Source organism: Harpegnathos saltator, unplaced genomic scaffold, assembly GCF_003227715.2.
Source record: "Harpegnathos saltator strain DR-91 unplaced genomic scaffold, Hsal_v8.6 scaffold599, whole genome shotgun sequence".
Lineage (NCBI taxonomy): Eukaryota > Metazoa > Arthropoda > Insecta > Hymenoptera > Formicidae > Harpegnathos > Harpegnathos saltator.
The window spans coordinates 274,676-290,483 of record NW_020230425.1 but is presented as its reverse complement, the minus strand read 5'-3'; the positions used below and the strand labels follow the sequence as shown (position 1 = coordinate 290,483).

The 15,808-nt window shown below is 49.2% G+C and overlaps 1 protein-coding gene across 6 annotated transcripts in view; it reads left to right on the top strand.

The window, feature by feature from the left end:
* Positions 1–1,519: 1,519 nt before the first annotated feature.
* The window catches only part of LOC105180676 (protein artichoke), a 150,620-nt gene continuing 136,331 nt past the window's right edge, over positions 1,520–15,808 (top strand). For 2 of the 6 annotated variants that reach the window (XM_025304247.1, XM_025304246.1), the window contains exon 1: positions 10,551–11,712. The gene's annotated coding sequence lies outside the window, so the exon portion shown is untranslated. Of the gene's footprint in view, positions 1,606–10,550; positions 11,713–15,808 lie in introns of those variants that run through there. The other 4 variants (XM_025304245.1, XM_025304244.1, XM_025304242.1 and 1 more) reach the window with 4 other exon arrangements.

Below are 15,808 nucleotides of genomic sequence, written 5' to 3'. Positions count from 1 at the left end.
CGGCTCTGGAGGGCTTCTGTGCGAGAATCTCAAAGTCCTCGAGGCTATCGGACGGCTGTTAGGGTCTATATTGTTTATGATAGCCGGATATGTTAAGCACGACCTGTACAATAGCCGCTACGTGCGGCGATAATACGATAGGTAGAATCTTACGCGGGGATGCAAATATTCCCCGGACGCTTCTCCGTCGGCTTTCCGCGCCGCTCGTAACGCTCGACGGCCCGATTTTTCCGATTAAACGGACCGCTGCACACTCCGGGGAGATCCAGGGTACATAATTTCCGCTCTGAAGGAATTCGCCACGCCGCGCCGCGACGAGATCTGCCGTCGCCAACGCACACGCTTTACGCGCGGGCGCAATCAAAGGACCTCGCGGGCCTCTGTTCGAGGGACATTTTCCGGCGGTAATCGCTCGGAGTCCCGCGACGCAAACAATCCTCTCCGCGCGGCAGTCCACGCGCGCGCCTAAGCGTGCGCGCGAGTGAGAAGCACGCGGGCTCAGGACTCCCCGGCCGGCGGCGAAGGGAGGGGAGGGGAAGCGATCGCGAAATGTGTCTAAAGAGCGGGCCGCGCCGGGGGAAAAAATGGCGCGTGTAAGGCGCAAGAAGCAGAGGGTGCAAACTGTCAGATACGCGAACGAGAAGAATGAAAGGCGAGAGAAAGCAGGCGAGAGAGGCTGCAAGGACGAAGCGCGACGGCGAACAGGGTACAGGGGGTGAAGGGGGGAAGCGAGGTGCACAAAGAAGAGTTGGATAGCGAAAAAGAGAGTGTGGGTGTAGGTGGATGGTGGCGCTGGTCGGGGGGTTAGGAGGCTGGGGTGGGAGGGGGGACGTATCAGGTTCAGGGCGGAGGGGATATCGCTCGCCGACTTTGTCACCCCTGCGGTTATCCGAGCGACCGTCCTTGTCCACTCCACGCGTTCGCTCCCCCTCCTCTTCGCCTCTCTCTCTCTCTCTCTCTCTCCCCCTCTCGCGTAGGGACTCTCCTCCTCGCTCGCACTCGCGGCCGTCTCTCTCCGTCCTCCTTCAAAACCCTCCCCGTCGCCCCGACGCTTTGGGCATTCGCGTTTCTTCTTCGCCATCCGTGTCCCTTTGCCGTCGATCGTTCTTTCTTCGTTTGTCGCCGCTTCTCGTGCCCTCTCTTTTTACCACCCTTCGCCCGGCCCCCTCCCTCGTCGTCGTCGTCACGGTGCTTTCGCTCTTTCTCCGTCTGACGCGCCTCCTCGTCGGCTGCGCTCTGTTCTCTCTCGCATCGTCGCGCTTCCTCCCTTTCTCGCTACCTTCCTGTCTCTCCTTCCCTCCCTTCCTCTCTCGCTCTCACTCTCTCTCCCTCTCTCTCTCTCACTCTCTCTCCCGCCCTCCGGCCCTCCGCCCTCTCTATCTCTTTCTCTCAGCCAACCTGCGTAGCCGCGCTCGTCGTCTCTCTTCCGCCCGCCGACGCAGAACTGCGCTCTCCTCGCACCCCCTGCTTCACCCACGTTCCCACCACTCCCACGTCTCGACACGGTACGAGCTCGCAGTCCGCCGGCGACTCTTCAATGGGAGCGACGGGTTCACGGCTCCCGAGCGCGCAGCGGGTGTCACGTTTCCGTCGACGGAAATAAACGTACGACATGCGTGGCGGTGTATCGCGACGTGCGTGCATGCGTGCGTACGTGCATGTGTGCGTGCATGCGTGTGTACGTACATGTGTGCGTGCGTGCGTGCGTGCATGCGTGCGTGCGGATAGGCGTGTGGGTGCGTGCGTTCGCGTGGATACGCTGCGTAACGCAATTCGGCGGCATTCGCGATCGCTGCACTTGCTCCGAGCGCCGACCGACGCAGCGCGCCGCGGCGCGGCGGTGCGCGCCGTTCCGGCGGGATAAATTCCCTCCTGTGAGTTTCCGAATGAAAATTGCACGGCGCAACGCGGCGATAGAACGGGGTGACTTCTCGGTGGAACGAGCGATCGACTGAACGCGAGCGTCCAACTTGCCGCGGCTGTTTCCGCCGACGCGAACATCGAAGTCGCAGAGTTGCAGTGAATGAAACGGAGAGAGAGAGAGAGAGAGAGAGAGAGAGAGAGAGGGAGCGGAAGAGCGAACGAGACAAGTCACGCGTATTCTTCGTCGCAACAATGCCCGATCGCACGTTGATTTCCTTCAGCGCGACAGATTTCCCCGCGACGTATTTCCTCCGGCGCGGCGCAGCGGCTCGTGTCCGGTGTGTCGTGTCCGTCGCGCTAAAAACCCCCGGCGAGAACGAACGAGCAAGCGAGAGAGCGGGCAAGCGAGCGAGCGCGATGCAATTGTGAGCGTTTAATATGCAAACGGAGCATACGTCCGCGTATCGCGACGTAGAGAAATTTATGCGCGCGGAAGCTGAATTTCTGCCGCCGCGAGTTTTAATAGAATCGGATGCCGCGGCGGAGAGAAGCAGATTTCATCGCGCGCGCGGGGGGTGCTAGCCCGCACCGGGGCGAAATTATGCGGGCGGAGAGAAAGAAGCGCGCTCCCGGCCAGGTAAATTTTTTACGGATGCAACTGATTAGCGTCGCATGCCTGTTTCTCGCGTCACACGCGCGTCCGCGTTCGAGAGGCGCGTTAATGCCCCCCCCTCCCCCTCGCCCCCTCGTAATCCGAATGTTTGCGCAGCGGCGCAAAATGCACGACGGATTTGACGACGGGCGCAATTAGAAGAGCGCGCCCCGTTAGGGCGTTAGTTATGCCGTCGCCGGGCCGGCAGGATAAAACCGCGCGGCGCGAGGATCTGAAAATTCCTGTCGACGAACGTTTTATTACTCGCACGGCCGTCGTGCGTGCGCGCGAAGCCTATAATTTCCTGCCGATTGTGCGACTTGGCACGGTCTCGCGCGTTTCGACGCAATCGCGGGTGTATCTTCGCTCATGTATGTGTGTGTGTATGTGTGTGTGAGCGTATATATTTACAGCTTTACATTTATAATATTTACATATATATATATAGTATATATTTGTATCTCGCGCTCATGTGCATGCGTGCGTTAATCGTTCCGATAACGCGAAAAATTGGAGCGCTTGCGCGCCGTTAGCGCCGCGCGATAAAGACGTCTCGTATCGGTGACTCCAATTACGGCAACTCGCGTGTGAAACGACGACGATAAACTTGCGGGCAGACCCCCGCGTCTGGCGGCGGAGGAAGTCTGGAATTAGAACGGCGTAAAACTTTAATCATTTCCGACGTGCGCACAAAAGCCGGGGGCCGCGCAAGCGCGCGCGCTGTTTCAATAGTATTCGAATATTCCGCTGTCGCACGATTCTCATCATAACGGCGATTTTATCGCCGCGATGCCTATAGCGGCGATATTATAAATATGTATACGCATTGTTTGCATATCGCGGACGCGCGGCGACCGGTGATCTTCGCGCACCGTTCTAAAAAATGCGCCGGCAAAGCGGGGACTTATGCGACGCGACGCGAAATCCTGCCGACGCCGGGCTGCATTTCGATTTGGAAAAAAAAAAAAGCGGAATCGGAATGCATATCCGCGGCGTATCCGGCGAAGCTGGAGATATCGCTTCGGCGATGTAAAATTTTTTCGGCCCGTGTTTCGCCCGCCGTTTGTTCATCTATTCCGCACTCCAACCCCTTTTCTTCTTCTTTTCTCTCTTCATTTTTTATACGCGCCGAGCGAAAGCTTCTCTTAACAGGGGCGGGCGTGATCGTCTCTTCGATCTCGTTGCTTCGAGGCGAAGCATTCTTCGCATTCTTCGACGTCCCACACCGCCCTCGCCCGAACTTTCCGATCTTGCATTTCCGCTTACAGCCGCCGCTTTGTCCTCGAGAGAATGTCATTCGCGCTCGGCTCTCGATTGCGAATCGAAACGGCCGTGTCGAGCGAGTGATTAAGAAAGATACGTGCGTTCCCTTTCAGCGCGGATGTTTCGTCAGATCTTGCCCTCCCGCTAAAAAAAGAAAAGAGAAGACCACCACGCTCGCCGTTTTCCGCGGCCGCGAATGCGCGCGTACGAACCGATGCGGCTTCTGGCCTGTCGCTGCCTCAATTACCGGCGCGTCACGAGCATCAATATTATCATACGCTTTCGCGCTCATTACCGTGAAGTCCCTGTCGTTATTAAATTCGCGTATACCATAAACATTTATGCACATTGTTTACATTGTAAACGCACCGGAGTTTACCTTTGCCGGGGAAAGCATCGCGCGTTCCAACGACGCGGTTGAACTTGAACCTACGTTATACCGGCGATTAAGGGCACCGCTATTGTAGTAACCTTAATCCTCTTAAAAGCGCCACATCGATGGGACTAAGTTTACGCAAATCGAGCCGCGTCCTCGTTTACCGGCGATCGCGGCGCGTGAGATGCATCAGCCGGCCGGCTGGCGAGAAAAAGTCGCTCGCGCAAACGTAAACGATGAAATTCCCCTCGGCAGATCGGGCGAACCTAACCCCGCAGGTGACATAATAATAATAACAATAATAATAATAATACGCGCGGAGAATGAAAACCTATCGCCACCGTCGTCGTAATCACGATCGATACGTCATCCATTATTTTTTCATGAGCGCGAAACGAATATCCGGCGGATGCATTCCGCCGCGTCGGTAATCAGGTCAACTCGACGTATGAGTCGTATAGGTCGGCGGGAGGGGGGAGGATACATCGAATATTGATACTTCTCTCTCCCCCCCCCTTTCTCTCCCTCTCTCTATCTCTCTCGACGGTGCGGAAATGCGCTCCAAATTTTCAAGCGCGTGCTCGCGACGAGGTCGAGCGGCTCTCGCGTTTCGCGCGCGGCGACGCGACGGTCCGATAAAAAGAACAACGGAAAGGAGCAACGCACACGCGTTTTCACGATCTCACCGCGCCGGGCTTTTCACTCGCGGCCGTTTTCTTTTTTTTCCCACGCGATCTCCTCCTCCCTTCCGACGCGACGCAAACGCTCGAGCGCTCCGCGAGCGCGCGGCTCTACGCGACTCCCGCAAGCGAAATCTGTTTGAATAATTCGACGGGCGCGCATCGCGGGGCGTTCGCGGCCGATTAATCCGGCTGACCGACCGCGCCGCACAAACGGATTCCGCGAATGCGACGACACGGGCCGTCCGTAATCCGGCGTTATTTTTCACGCGGCCGTCGCTCGAATATGAACGCTGCCGCCGCCGCGTTTCCTCCGTGCGTCCCCGCGCGCCCCGCCAGAGTTACGTTAATTTCGAAGGCCGCTCATAACGAACTTCGCCAGCCAGCTCGCTCGATACCGAATCCGTTCGATACCGCCGCCGCGTTTGTGCATAGCAGCGGCGCTCCGGCAAATTAAAATTTTCGACGGCGGGAGGGGAGGGGGGTTCCGCTATTTGCGAAGCGTTAACCCGGCGTTTAGCCCCGAAGCGGTTCGCCCACGTTTCCGGTAACGATGACGATGACGACGACGACGGCGGCGAAGGCGACGGCGCGCATCTCGAAGGGAAAAATTATTAGTGACAGCCGTTAAGTCACGCGCGATGTTCATAAATCGACGCGGTTTATCGCGAGGGCCGTCGCTATATAACTCGTAAGTGCACACTTTGTTCGCCCGGCGGTATCTAGCTCGTAACGGCGCCTTAATGAAGTCGTAAAAGAGCGGCGAAGTATGCAGACGGCCTTCCTCTTCCCGCCCCCCCCTGCTCTTCTCTCGAGTGCGGTTTTATAGTATCGGATCGGATCGTCGATCGCGAACGGGCGGCTGCATTATTTTGTCCCGCGTTAATGCCGAGTATAACCGCCGCGCCCTCCGCGCGCGCGCGGATTTTATTGGGTATCGGCTGCGCTGCGAGGTTTCCCTTCGTTTCCGCGTCTTCCCCCTTCGCCCTCCTGCCTGTCTCGCTGTTTCTCTTCTCGTCTCTAACATCTGGCGTCATTAATCGAGATTCATCGGCGCGTCGTTTAAGCTCTTAAACACTAGGATGTTTTTATCACTTCCTATTGCTAGGACGCATGAATTTTCACCCAGAATTTTTTTATTTTTATTTTGAGTATGTGTGAATATTTGATAGAAATTTGCAGCAGCGCTGCAAATAAAACAGTTTTAAATCATGTACAATATTTTTCAAGGAAAAGTAATAATCTTTTACTGTAAAAGAAAAAAAAGTTTCTTTTATTTGAGCACGGTTGAAGATGTTTATGAGCATTATGAATCCTAGCAGGAACCCGCTGTGTAATATGCTGCTATCTAGTGGCAACAGTTGAAAAGTATCATCGGGTGAATTTTCAGCCGCTCTAGTGTTCAAGGGTTAAGTGCTCGATATTTGAGTGTCGCTTCAACTCTTCGATCCTGAAGTATTTCTCATCAGGCAGAAACCACCCGACTGAATTTCAGTTGCGACAGTCGAAAGTTGCCGTTCCTCAGGAATCAACTGAAAATTCGGCTAGGAGGTTACTGTTGTCTCGGAAATATATTCGCTCACCTGAAGCGAACAAGTCAATGTTGTCAAGGGTGCAAGTTTCGTTCTTCACACGAGTAAGCAGAGCGTCCTCATGTACGTAAGTGGAAGGGGAAAATACTTGCGCGACCTGGTTGGAAATCGCATCATTGGCAGCGTCATTCAGCTTCTTCGAACGAATCTTTTCGCTCGCGGTAACTGAGATTTCGCTTCTCTTTACATATACGATACAGTTCCGCGTCTTTTGCGAGAGTAGCCGAATACTCTGCCGCGGTAACTGTATCTTCGAGACGGAGAATTTGAGTCCCTTCGATCGAAAGCAGTCGTTGACGTGGACGATCCTCCGGACCTCGCGAAAGAGAATTTTCCGCTACCACAACCGAACCGCATGTAATAGAAAATATTTTTAGTTGTCACTGCAAAATATTTCTCTGCCGATTGTTAAAGCGATTTACGGCGATGAATTAATCAGATTAATCGTCATGCACACGCATAAGAAGCGTCGCTAAATCGGTAGTGCGCGGTCAAAGAAAAAAAACGTTGCGAAAGTATCGAATTAATCGTATTAATTGTGCATTAAACTAATTCCGCTAACGCAGTGTTTTATTTATGTATATTATATTTTTGCGAGCCTCTCTCCTACATGCATGCGCCTTCGCTTGAGTTATTTTTCCGAAACTGTGGCGGTATTTTTCCGAAACTGTGCTCCGTCTGTGTTATCAAATATCGGAAATCGACAATTTTGTTAAATGTATACATTTAAATAATCGCATCATTGACAGCGTCATTTATCTTCTTTAAACGAATCTCTTCGCTGAGATTTCACTTCTCTTTACATATACGATACAGTTCCGCGTCTTTTGCGAGAGAGTAACCGAATACTAGAGATGTGCGAACTATTCGAATTCGAATCGAATCTAATATCGAATCTAATATAATTCGATTCGATTCGAATCTGAATAATTCGAAAATTTCGAATCGCGAAGATTCGAGTACCAGTCAAATATATTAGCGTTTGCGCGCATCAGCTACAAAATAGACCATCTGGGCCTGTATGTTTGAATCCTTAACTTGTAATTAACTTAACTTATAATTAATAACTTAATTATAAATTACTTGAAATATTTAGATATATATTTTACTTTAAGATGATATTATATCAATATCAATATTCCCTTTCATATTAAAAACCTTTCATCATTATTTGCATGTTTAATAGTTATGTTAAATTTTTTAATGATTCTTAATGATTTTTAATGATTAAAGTTTTTATTAATTCGATTCGATTTCATTCGATTTGATTCGAATTCGAGTGAAATTTCACAGATTCGATTCGAATTCGAATTTAAAGAATGAGATTCGATTCGATTCGATTCGACATAAAAATTCTTGATTCGCACATCTCTACCAAATACTCTACCGCGTAACTACATCTCCGAGACGGAGAATTTGAGTCCCTTCGATCGAAAGCAGTCGTTGAAGTGAACGGTCCTCTAGCTCGCGAAAGAAAACTTTCCGTTGCCGCGAGCGAACCGCGTACAACGGAAAAAATCTCTAGTTGTCGCTACAGAATTTTTGTTTTCTGCGCGTACAAGCTCCTGTTTCTCCCGTGATTGTAATAATGAGTGATCTGCTTCCGCACTGCTCTCGTATGAAGTATTTCACCGGTAACTCGCTCCGTTGTACTCTTGCACGCGCACGCACACGCGATGCGGCTGACGCGCGATACAATTACGCGTGGATTTGCGTATCGGCGGAAACTCTGAATTAAAGTGGATAGAACTTACGGCCCACGTCGACTCTACGACTCTATAGGTCGCTGAATAGAGCCGGTGTGCTCTCGCGCTGCGAGCAACCGCATACCGTAGCTCAGTTTGTACAAGCACACCATTCAATCATATGCCATGCGAGGGAGAGGGAGAGAGAGAGAGAGAGAGAGAGAGTGCCGGGCAGGAACGTTGACGAGAGTTTCCTTGCCTCTACCAATATATACATATGAATTTCATATAATTCGCCACAATGCAAACGCGCGCGTCACGATCGCGGATATCCAAAGCGGCCGCTCGTCTCTCCCGAGCGCGCGCGCGCGCGCCGGCGTTGCCGTTTTCATGATTTTGACAGCGATCGCAATTGGATCCGAGCCGCGAATCGCCCTAATCGGAAATTCAGCCTACGCATCGTTGATCGGGAGCTCAGCCGACGATACTAATTAAATCACAATTAACACGTCGGCCGTATCCAGCAGCCGTCCGGATAAGACCATTGTCGGTTCTCGCGCATCGCGCCGGGAAACGCGAGAGAACACGGCGAGAGAATCGCGCGATTTCCATCCCCGCCGAGCGCCGCCGGGCTTCCAGTCCAGTCGCGGCGAAGAAAAATGTTTGGTCGAGTGAAAGTATTTCCCGTTGAAATATAAACGATACGGGACATTCCCAGCCGGAGTTATCAGAGAGTCCAGCCGGAATTACCAAGATTCCCGCTTCACTCGGAAACAGAATTCTGCGAGTTTCGTCAGAATTACTGTATCGTTCGTACCTGAGCGGGAAATTCTCCTCCGTTCGACCGAGCATTTTTCCGTGTGGGAAATACCGTCGGCGTCGCGACCTCCTGTCGAGCTTGCCGGTGACACGCGTCTTCATCCGACGACGTCGGGTCGCGACGCAACCGAAGGTTGAAAGGTCACACGCATTCCGGCTTAACAACCGGATCGCCAACTCGGCCGCCGTCATAAACGAGTCGAAAGCGAGAGAGAGAGAGAGAGAGAGAGAGAGAGAGAAAGAGAGAGAGAGAGACTCGGAGCGAGGCTCTCTTCCGGCGGATTCGCGCGATCGAAGCAGCGGCGGCGGGAGCCCCGACGAGCTCTCTCTCTCGTTTGCGCTTTGTCAGTTGCATCCATATGCACCGCGATATAATTCGCGCCGATGTAAATGCGCGCAGTTTGCCGCAGACAATCGCGTAACGAAGTAGCTGGACGGCTAGGTGGGTTACGTACGTAGCCGCCGTGGCCGTTGCCGGCGAACCGCGACGCAGCGAGATAACACCGAGTCGAGCGTTTCCGACACGGTCCGGCTTCCGCGCGCGGAGGCGAGAATTCGCGGCCAAAAAGTCCGGCTTGTGCGCGCCGGCGACGCGCCGTGCATCGTGCGAACTTCAATTAGCGGCCGCTGGCAATTAACGGAGCACGCGAAACTCGCGCTTATCGCGCCGAAAATTCTGCCGGCCGCCGCGGTCGCGCGCTATCCTATGCAAATTAATGTCTCTCTCTCTTTCCCCTCCCCCCCCTCTCTCTCTCTATCTCTCTCTCTCTCTCTCTCTCTCTCTCTCTCTCTCTCTCTCTCTCTTTCTCTCTCTCTTTTCGTCCGTCTCTTCGTTGATCTTCGAGGCTCCTCGCTGTCGCATCGTATCGCTCCACGCGCCATTTTGAAAATATTGCAAATATGGATTCACCTCCAATGATCATTGTTTATTAAAAAATTATTAACAAAAAAGTTTCACAACCAGAGCCTGTTACAGTGTTTAACATAAAAAAATGTTAAGGAGTACGTATGAGCGGGAACATTTTTTAATATACACTGTGTCGGAAAAATAGTCTCTACTTTCTACGAAAATTCTTTTGTCAACTGTTGAAACTTCTTGAATGTTACTCAGGAGGGATAAATTCTATAACATATGTCAACATTGGTGGTGAACATCCACTAAACATTAGAGATGTGCGAATTATTCGAATTCGAATCGAATCGAACAGAATCTAATGTAATTCGATTCGATTCGAATCCGAATAATTCGAAAATTTCGAACCGCGAAGATTCGAATAGGAATCAAGTATATTAGCGTTTGCGCGCATCAGCTACAAAACAGGCCATCTGGGCCTGTATGTTTGAACCCTTAACTTGTAATTAACTTAACTTATAATTAATAACTTAATTATAAATTAATTTAAATATTTAAATATATATTTCACTTTAAGATGATATTATAATATCAATATTCCTTTTCATATTCCATCATTATTTGCATGTTTAATAGTCATGTGAAATTTTTTAATGATCCGATTCGATTTCATTCGATTCGAATGAAATTTCATAGATTCGATTCGAATTCAAATTTAAAAAATGAGATTCGATTCGATTCAATTCGACATAAAAATTCTTGATTCGCACATCTCTACTAAACATCATACCTGCCGAAAATATATCTCGAGTCGGCGGCGCAGTCGAGAGATAACAATGACCTCTTCGTCCCGACGACTCTCGAAGCAATCCTGGATGAGGCCGACTCCTCCGCGACGCCGCGCGCGTCCTTCGGGATCGACCGAGGGCTGAACCCGCGCACAGATAACGCACATTCGCGCCGCGATCGACGTCGCAGGAGCGGCGATTTCTTCCAGCCGTCCCCGCCGGACCGGAAGTCGCCTCCCTCCGACCTTGAAACCCCCGCCGGACGTCGCTGAGGCGCCAGGAGCACTCGTGCGCGCACACGGCGATTAAATTTCAATCAGCAACCGGTGGCAATTAATAACGCGCGTACGCAGCGTCCGCTCGGCGAAGAGCGTTTCGAATGAGCAAGTCCTCAAACGAGCGCACTCGCCCACCCGCCGTTATTTCTCTCGCCGTGCGGTCATTCGGCGCGCTCGCGGAGCGCCGGCGATAAATAACGGCGGGGCCGTCATAGCGCGCGTCCATGGCCGGTATTAGTCTCGCTCGCGGCAATCGGGACGATCGATCGCGCGCCGATTGCTCGCGCGGGATTAAGACCGCCCCGGCGACCGTCAGACGCGCCGCGGAAGATGCTGGTCACGCGCGAACGACAGATGTATTCGCAGTGAGCAGCCAGGCCGCGCGCGCTGCAGTGAACATCGCAGGACGACCCGACGACGACGACGACGACGACGACGACGACAGGGCGGCGGTGAAACGCGAAGCTCGGCCGACGTTCCGCCGGAGCGGAGCGGAGCTTGACCTTGACCTTGCTTGCCCTCAGGCTCGGCTGGGGTTCGTTGGAAAGTCAGCCGGCCCGTTTCTGCCGACGAGACCTCGATCTCGTCGCCCACCCTCGGCATCCCCCCGCCAGCCCGTTCAGCCCGCGTATCACGCCGATCGAATAGGCTTAATCGTCGGCGAGGGAAACAGTGATGGTGCGTCGGGGTGACCCGCGGTGGTCGGAGACGTCGCGCCCTGTCGGTGTGTGTGCGCGTGTGTGACACTCGTCGGCGACCAAGTGCCAAGGGGTGGATCACGCAGTCCTGCGCATATGTGCACCGTCGCAGCTGGCTCGCGGAGCGGAGAGCTTTTCCCACAACGCTTCGTCTCGTATGCGCAGGTGAGAGCCGACTTGTTATTTCCGGAAACAACGGGTTGCTTTTTCAACGGGAACCCGCGATTTTCGACCTCAACTCGCCGCAGGGGTTTGCGGTCCGCGGGCGATTTTCGCCAGCAGCTCCCTCGTTTGGGCGCGCGAGGTTTGTGATCAGGTCTGTTCTTTCGCGAAGGACTTCCGAACCAGTGCGATAAGTTGGAATGGAACGGATGTATTTCCTGTCATTCAACTTAATGCACCAGCGCTGGTTTAGTTCTTTACACTTGAAGAAGAGTAATTTCAGAACAAGCGGGATTATCGAAGATTTTATTTTTACATATGGCCTCAAGAGGATTCCTCTAAAATTAGGAGGGAAATATTATAAACACATTATTCTTAAAGTTAGAGAGATTATATATTATATGTATAATGCAAATTTTATTGATTTTAATATATAAATTTCCTCTTATACATAGATTATTTAATTTTCTTTCCTTAAGAGGATGATTATTTATTCTTATCGGACTTTATTTTTACTCGTTATACTAATTAATTTGAAAAAATTATTATAATGTATAACGAAAAATAATATATATATATATATATATATATATATAGATGTACTTCTGTTTCCAGTTCTACAATAAGTAGGCACAAATGAAATAAAAGCATCATAACAAATAAATTTCCAATCAGTTTTGTTATGGAGTTCATAGCTACAAAAATGTTCATCATAACCAGTTGTATGAAACATAGTTGAAAGAAAGAATATATTATTCAACTTCTTGCAATAGATTATAAACTGTATTTAACCAAACACGGGTAAATTATCTTCGTTATGTGCGTTACAGCAACACACATACCTTTTTTAAAAAGCGTTCTAAATATTTTAACCCATGCATATAGTATATGGTTATTTTTTCATTCATGTCTGCAGGTAGAGCATGACTGAACAAAAAAGCCGACATTCAAATCAACATATTCCTCTTCATATAAGAGGAAAATTAATTGATATAAGAGGAAAATTAGTTAGAATAATATCTAATCAATTTTAGATGAATGGTTCACTTTAATCCCTTTATCGAAAGAGGAGTCCTTTTTCTGTAAAAGGCTTCGCTTAGAGAATATGAGACGATAGGAAAAATCACTTTACAAGTAGAATACTTTTTTTGGGGTGTTCGGAAAAGAACGGACCCGTTGGTGACGTTCCCGTTGACTCACCCAGCGCGGCCTGTGGGAAGTGGCGGGATTTTCGTGCGACGACTCGCCGGCGTAGTCCTTGAAAGCGAGGTCGTGTGATCAGAAGAAGCACGCGCGGTTGGAGTACGCGGGTGACAATTCCCGCACGTCGCAACGAAATTTGCATTACAGGATCGCGCAGTAATAATCCACTTATAAAGAAACTACGCAGCCGCGTACGCGCAAGTTGTAAGTTCGGCCGACGTGGAAGTTGCCGCGCATGTGAAATTGATGACATTTTCGGTGCGCAGAACTTTGCACTAGGCGCGCGTGAGATCTCATTAAAACGCTATCGAGACAGGCCGAGATAACAGGGACAGAAATTCGCGATCAGCGTTCAGCGGGCACGACGAATATTTCATCAGGCCGTTTCCCTCCGCCAAGAGAAGCGGACAAGTTCACGCGCACTTTCCAGCCGACTTTTCACGAATCGTCGTGCGCTCTTTGTAAGCGACGCGTGACGCAAAGCCCGACCGACAGAAATGTAGCATGCGTTGTAACTCTGCGTTAATCCACCCTCGACGGCGCTTGTCGAGCGCCGTGAGCCACTTGAAACCTTTGGATCTTGCCGGCGAGAATACGTCGAACAAGTTTTTATGAATATTTTTATGGCCCCGACGACGAGCGACTACGTCCTCAATTTTACATGAAACAACCGATGACGGAGGCGTATACGTTCGCGCGAGGATGTGAATATACAGTCGCGAGTGACAGGACTGTCACGTGGCGCAACTTTCGCCCAACCTTCCGGAGACCAACACATATATTCGTATTATTACCCTCCGCATCCGTGCGCATCTATCCCAACCAACCAAACAGCGGAACTCCAGAGTTTCTTCATTGTCGCGGAAAACGTGCCAAACCTCTCACGCTATTTGCCTTCGGTCCGCAACGATGCATCCCCAAGAATCTTATTCCTGAGAGATCCTACGGCACAATCGCGTAACATTTTTTGGGCATAAACTTGAGGTTCTCTGCTCTGCAACCTCTGTGAGTCATACGCAGAAAACTATTCGGTCGAGGCAACTGAAGTTTAGTTACGACAACCGAAAGCTTCCGTTCCTGAGGAATCAACTGAAAATTCGGTCGCAGCGGAGGAATTCCGTTTTAGGAGGTTTCTGTTACCACAGAAATATATTCGGTCACCTGAGCCGAACGTTAACCCCTAAAGACTATTAAAATTCAGACATCGATACGACGTCATCAGAATACAATCGTTAACGCATTATTTATTATACGTTCCATCATTTGGAAGTATGTTACTTTTTGCTTGGCATGCATCAAAGTTAACATCACGTGAACGCGATGTATTTTCAAATGTGTTAATCAATTTTGTTTCCCTTCAAACATACATAATGTAAAATGTTTTTGCAAAACAAATAATTCTTTTATAGAAATGTTTGTGGTGTGCTACTTGTCTGTGTTTTACATGCTTTTATGTGAATTTTCATCCACAATATTGTACGGTAATGTCTGAATTTTATAATAAATAATTAAAACGTTTATTCTTGTCATTTTTTATATAATAAGACAGATATTATTGTATATGTATACATTATTATTGTATATGTATACATTATTGTATATGTATACATTATATTTTTGTCCTATAAAAATAATAAAAATATTTAAAATATTATAGAAATATTATAAATTATAATAATACATAATATTAAATATAATTATATTGTATAATTATATTATATTATATTAAATATAACAATAATAATACATTAAAGTAAATTATAATAATACATAATTATAAAATATAATAATACATAATATTATAAAAAAAAGAAAAGTTGGCACTGCGAGGACTCGAACACTCCTCGGACGTAGACGACAAAATATGGTATTAACGTGTGCCTTAGTTTTCGCAGCTACCGGCAGCTACGCGCATCCCGCTTATTGATTCCAAATTACTACACTTACTTATGTAGAGCTGTTTTTTCTTAATTGCAAATTTCTCGCAAACGAAGGCCCATGCACGCAAATCCTTTTAGGGTTTTTATGCACTCAACCCCCCATTCGAATGAAATATGACTCATTCAATTATCGATGTTACATGTTTCGCCATCTCCTTGTAAGTTAATTTAAGGCTTACCAATCTTATGACTAAAACCAAAGTTTCCGAGACCGATTTCGAAACAAGCCTCTAGACTCCATCTTCTCCGCCGCGGTCTCCCTAGCTGTTAGGCTTTTTTATGTCCAACGCGCACCTATGATGCACGATAGCTGCGGAAACTAAGGCACACGCTAATATTTTGTCGTCTACGTCCGAGGAGTGTTCGAGTCCTCGCAGTAGCAACTTTTCTTTTTTTTTATAATATTATGTATTACTATATTTTATAATATTTCTATAACATTTTTAATATTTTTATTATTTTTACAGGACAAAAATATAATGTATACATATACAATAATATCTGTCTTATTATGGGGTCACTTTTCAATAAGTTTCTCCCGTCAGTACACGTGCGCGATTCATTAACAAAGCTTACATTTCCTATTGCGTTTGGGAATCCCGAACGGAACAGCGCGCGGTTCCTTTCGCCCGGACGGTATTAATCCCGTCGCGCTGAAAGCACGAGTCTCGCTCGCGGAAAAGTCAACAACAACAAGTACGAACAAGTAAATTCCGCTCGAACGAAATATACTACGAGCGTTATCAGTATCTTCTTCCGCCCACACCGGCGTTCCTGCGATTACCACTGGTCCGTCCTCCTGAAGTATTATTTCATCAGTAGTCGCCTCGGCAGACGTCGAGAAACTTTTTCCCATCCGGGCGAAGGACTCCATCGGCCGGGGAAGAAACGCTTCTCCTCGTGTGAAATTCACGGCGTGTCATCGCAGCGCGGAGAGCCGCACGTCGCGACCGTGA